Genomic DNA, 5,982 nt, shown 5'->3' on the forward strand with positions numbered 1-5,982 from the left:
CCACTTAATTTTCTGTGCTGAGTTGTTTTTATGTGTTTTCTTTTCATCTTTTTCATTATTGTAGATTTTGTATTTGCTGAGTCTTTATATTTTTCTAGTTTTTTGTTTTGACTTGTAGGATTGTTAGTTTCCTTTGTGGTTACCTTAATATTTACCCCTATTTTTCTAAGTAAATACCTGTCTTTCATTTCTTTATATCGCCTTGACTTCCTCTCCATATGAAAAATCTATGTCTACATTTTTTAAGTCCCTGTTTGTTGTTTGAATGTTGTCATCTTTTACATATTGACATCTGTTTCCCTATTTTCAGTGTTTTAGCTTTGATTTATTTTTATGACTTCCCAGTCTGGGTTGTTATCTGGTTGCTCTGTCCTGTGTTCTAGTCTTGGGTTGTTATCTGATGTTTCTGATTTTCTAACCAGAAGACTCCTTTTAGTATTTCTTGTAACTTTGGTTAGGTTTTTGCAAATTCCCCAAACTTCTGTTTATCTGGAAATGCCTTAATTTCACCATCATATTTGCGAGAGAGTTTTGCTGGATATGTAATTCTTGGCTGGCAATTTTTTTCCTTCATGGCTTTATATATGTCATCCCATTGCCTTCTTGCCTGCATGATTTCTGCTGAGTAGTCCAAGCTTATTCTTTTTTTTTTTTTTTCCCAAGCTTATTCTTACTGACTGTCCTTTGTAGATGACTTTTTGTTTATCCCTAGGAACTCTTAAAATTCTCTCTTTATCTTTGGTTTTGGCAAGTTTGATTATAGTATGTCTTGGTGACTTTCTTTTGGGATCTACCTTGTGTGGGGTTTGATGAGCATCTGGGATAGATATCTTGTTATCTTTCACGGTATCAGGGAAGTTTTCTGCCAACAAATCTTCAACAATTCTTTTGTATTTTCTTTTATCCCCCCTGTTCTGGTACTCCAATCACTCATAGATTATTCCTCTTGATAGAATCCCACATAGTTCTTAGGGTTTCTTCAATTTTTTTAATCCTTTTTCTGATTTTTCCTCAAATAATTTGGTGTCAAGTGCTTTATCTTCAATCTCACTAATTCTGACTTCCATTGCCTCAATTCTGATCCTATGACTTTCTATTGAGTTGTCTAATTCTGACATTTTATTGCTAATCTTATGGATTTCTGATTGCTGTCTCTCTATGGATTCTTGCAGCCTGTTGAATTTGTCATTATGGTCTTCTCTAATCTTTTAAATTTCCTCTATTGTATGTTCTGCATTTTGTTTAATTTCCTTCCTAATCTCTTGAAGAGTTCTGTATATTAATCTTATGTATTCTGCCTCCAGTAATTCCAAGAAATTTTTCTCCTCTGAAAATTTCTGGATTCTTTATTTTGGGAGCTTGCTGAAGCCATCATGGACTGCCCCTATGTGATTTGATATTGACTTTTGTTTTGGAGCCATCAATGAGTTATTATATTTATGTATTTTATGTTTACTTACTGTGTCCTAGCTTCTTGTTTTGTTTTGATATGCCCAAATAGGCTGCTCATATAAGCTAGTTTGATTATTGGCACCTTTGAAGTTCTAATGTCCTGTTACTAGGTATGTGAGCTCAGGAGTCCGCCCACTCTTCCTGTATGGATTCAGCTCAGGTGTCCAGGTAGGTAACCACCAAGTGTGAGATGCAGGCTCTCACCTACAGTCCTAGACAGGCATGGGTGATTGGTGTAGGCACAAGCATCTGGCTGCAGCAGGGGGATATTCTCTGAGCAAGGCAGGAGGCTGACGGCTGTCCCTGAATGTCCAGGAAGACATGTCCCTGTTCCCTAGAGCATGTAGGTAGGTGGGTTTTGCAGCTAGATTATGAGCAGTCAGTGCTGTTGGCTGCAAGGACTGGGGGGCACCTCTTATTCTTGGGCTTCTATTGCAGGTGGCTAGGTGGCATGGGTGGAACCACGAGTCCTCAGGCCCCTGATGCAGGTAGGTGAAGACCCTGCTTAATGGGCAGAGTAGTGTCAAATGTCAGGAACCTGCCACTTCACAGCTGAAACAGTTGAAGTTAGAGTTCCAGTATACACCCTGTTGTACTGTGGTAATGAGGGCCTACGCTGTTGATATGGGCCCACACAAGTCTATGCAGGGGGAAAGGCACTCGAAGTCCATGGATCCCTTATGCCTGTGCCTAGGCAAAGCAGAAGTGGCTACCCTGAATTCCTGGCTTAGGGAAGCCGGCAATTTTTTTTCCCCCGCTTGTTAATTTGTTCACTCTCCAAGGCCAGGAGAATGGCTCAGGGCATGTGACAGATCCTACTTCTGGCCCAGGGGACTTGGCAGTTGCTGAAGCCAGTCCAGGATCCAGTGCAGAGCAGGGTGCAGGAGGTAAATGGGAGAGAGGTTTTTCCCTAAGGGGGTTTTTTTTCATCCACACAGTAGGCCGGTCGCCATTACTTATCTTTTGCCGGTCAAGGGCTGCTTCTCACTGGTTCTGGGTGGCCGAGTAGACTCTCTGCCTCTGGGTCTCTCTTGGTGCGGAATGTGCCTCCTAAGCCCAGTGACTTGCCTGCCTCACTGGTCACCCCTGAGCTGATCCAGCCTGAAGGACTCAGGCTCTTGCCAGGTCAGGTCTGGCAACTCCTCGCTGCTTCCGAACTGTCTCTCTCTCCCCCTGCCACTCAGTCTGGTTCCTCAACTTTGCCTTTGATGTTCAGGGCTCCTAAATTGTCATATATAATCAATTCACTTTTTTTTTGGGTCTTTGTTGTAAGAGGGTCCACTGAAAGCATCTGACTACTCTGCCATCTTGGCCCCACCTCTAAAATTATATATGAAAATTAAAAAGAAAAGTACAAATAATGAATGTCAGAAATTTTAATAAAAGTTATTTAAATAAAATTGTCATTTTAAATTGAGTCATTTATAAAAGTATTCATAATTGTAGCTTTCAATAGCTACCTAGTTGCCAACATAAAGAATTGGTGCCAGTCAGGTTAGATTATGTTCCTGTTAGCTGCTGTTGACTTGGCCCCAACTCATGGCAACCCCACACACAATGGAATGAAACATTGCCCGGTTCTGTGCTATCTGCATAATTGCTTGCAGGTCAGACAATGTTCTCTTGGGATCCGTAAGGTTTTCATTGGCTGATTTTCAAAAGTAGATCTCTATGCCTTTCTTCCTAGTTTGCTTTAGTCTGGAAGTTCCACTGAAACCTGTTCAGCATCATAGCAACACCCAGGCCTCCACTGACAGACGGATGGTGGCTATGCATGAGGTGTATTGGCTGGGAATCGAACACAGGTCTCCCACATGAGAGGTGAGAATTCTACCATTGAACCACCAATGCCCCATAGGTTATATCTAGACCTACGTATATTTAAATTTAAAAGCAATATGAGTTGTTTAATGTAGCAAAATGTCTCTTAGCCACTACGTTCAACTATTGCTAATTCCCGAGTGCCTCTAGCACCAAAATTTGGGACAAGAAGAGAAGCAAGAAAATGGATGCTGAGCAACACTGGGAAACAACACTCTGTTGTACAAGAACAGAAGGATTTGACAAGCTTATCTCTCTTCCAACTGATGAACCAAACCCAGTGCTGTCGAGTCAATCCCAACTCATAGTCACCCTATAGGGCAGAGTAGAACTGCCCCACACAGTTTCCAAGGAGCACCTGGTGGATTCAAACTGCCGACCTTTTGGTTAACAGTTGTAGCACTTAACTACTATGCCACCAGGGTTTCCACTTAAATGTTTCTTATACTTTGAATTGGTATTTATCTCTGTTGACAGCAGTGGAACAATAATCTGGAAATTGACGATATTGACATACAGTCACCTGTTGGGTCAAGGACAGAGGAAAAGACGTTGAGAAGCATTTCTTGGGACATGAACAGGGCTAGTCACGAACAGGAATCTTTAGGGTGATGGGTTATGCTGTGGCAGATCTGACACTGAGTCTGAGCACTTGTCTAAGGAGGTGCTGGTTAGTCCTAATGAAAAGGTAAAAGCGGCTGCACTGAGGGGAAAAGCCACTACAACCATTCCTGACCTTATTGGAGCACAAAGCACATTTGGCTTTTGCGTCTTACCCTAGACACAGCAGCAGGATGCCTGATGGCCTTGGGCTGGTGCACTGCATCTAAGACACTTGCTTGGCTTGGCTGCAGCCCTGATCTGTATTACACCTTCTTTCCCTGTCTAAGCGGAGTTTCCTGCTTTTAGTTCAGCAGGAGACACTTGCTTCCTTGCTTACAAAATTAGGTAATATTGTAAAATGTTTGTTGTTGTTGTTAGCTGCTGTCAGGTCGACTCTGACTCATGATGACCTCATGCACAACAGAAAGAAATGTCCCGTCCTGCATCTTCCTCAAAATCACCAGCATGTTTGAGTCTGTCATTGCAGCTGTTGTGCCAACGTATCTTACCGAAGGTCTCCCTTGCCCTCACTGGCCCTCTACTTCACCAAACATGATGTCCTTCTCTAGTGCTTTATCCCTCCTGATGATATGACCAAAGCAAGTGAGTCAGACAATGTTTTGTTGTGATCCATAGGGCTTTCATTGGCTAATTTTCAGAAGAAAATCACCATCTCTCTTCCTAGTCTATATTGGTCTGGAAGCTCTGCTGAAACCTGCCTACCATGGGTGACCCTGCTGGTATTTGAAATACTGGTAGCATATCTTCCAGCATCACAGCAACATGCAAGCCACCATGATACGACAAACTGATAAAATAGAATATATTTAATGTTGTCCATATGATTCCTGGAGGGCATCTAACCATACCTCCACACTCTTGTTGTTTTGATTGATCAAGATCTACAGCCTCTTCCCAGCGTCTGAATCAAAGCAATGTTTTTCTTTCTTGTAACTGACTTTCTTATTCATTACAGCTCAGACAACCTATTCCTCCCTGTTTTCTAAATTTAGCAGAGTGTACACTTTCCTCAGGCTAGTCATATGGATGACAACAAGAACAGCAGCAATGGGGCTAACATTTATCAAATGTTTACTAAGTGCCAGGCACTGTTCCAAGTACTTTAAATGTATGAACTAATTTATTCTCCCAACAAGCCCATGAGATAGCTACAGTTTTACCGAAGAAGAAACTGAGGCACAGAGAAATTAAGTAACTTGCCAAAATAAGTTTACACAGTCAGTCCAGCTCTTGTCCAAATTCCCACCCAATTCACTACACTGCAGGAGATGGAGAAATGGCGTTTGTTATATACCATAGGCATGCTTGGCTTGCCTTACAGGAAAAATAAACTTTCTTGCAAATTGGTTGAACATGATACGTATAAGAAAAAACATTGTCTACATAGTTTAACCCAAATCACGTGCACCTTCTATGTTTGTTTGCCAACAAAGCCCCTGTAATGTATTTTTGTAAGTGCAATTATGCTAATTTTTTTTTTTTACAGCAACATGTAAAAAAAATTGACATGGTGGTGCATATGAAAATACCTCCTGAGAGGAGGGCACAGTTAGCAAACACAGAAGGTGTGCATTATTTGCTTAAAAATACATTATGTTCACTCATCATTTTTCCTTCTGGAAGATGATGTTGTCATGGATGCCACCGATACCAGAACTTCCTTGTTAACATTTGTTCACAGGGATCCACATGTGCTCATGTGACAAGTGAATGCAGGAAAGGGAGAAGAACTTCATGCAACCCATCACTGGTCAAAAATCTGCAAAGAATCTTCAGACCTCAGGGGTGTGTTTGCAATGCTTCCAAGAGTAACAGCACAAAGGGCAAGAAACAGTTAAATCATTTCCCCCAAGGTCACTCCCAATGTCATTGAAAGAGCTGGGCATGGAGCCCAAGCCTCTGGCTCCTCTCTCTGAGTTTCAGGAAGCAAACTATACTCTGACATTTAATTGGTGAGACATTTTGTTTGTGTTTAAGCATTCCCTTGCAATATTTGCAACCCAAATACTCCAGCTTGGAGTCAGTAGTGCCTGAGAAATTGGGAAGAAAATCTGACCCCCGGCCAAAGTGCCAGTCCCAGATGCC

At 41.8% G+C, this 5,982-nt stretch overlaps 1 non-coding gene across 1 annotated transcript; it reads right to left on the reverse strand.

Moving 5' to 3' along the window:
• Nucleotides 1–3,232: 3,232 nt before the first annotated feature.
• Nucleotides 3,233–3,303, reverse strand: TRNAE-CUC (transfer RNA glutamic acid (anticodon CUC)). Its single transcript has one exon. It is a non-coding gene; the product is annotated as a tRNA-Glu (tRNA).
• Nucleotides 3,304–5,982: the final 2,679 nt, after the last annotated feature.

The sequence above is a fragment of the Trichechus manatus genome, unplaced genomic scaffold, assembly GCF_000243295.1.
Source record: "Trichechus manatus latirostris isolate Lorelei unplaced genomic scaffold, TriManLat1.0 scaffold00103, whole genome shotgun sequence".
Taxonomy (NCBI): domain Eukaryota; kingdom Metazoa; phylum Chordata; class Mammalia; order Sirenia; family Trichechidae; genus Trichechus; species Trichechus manatus.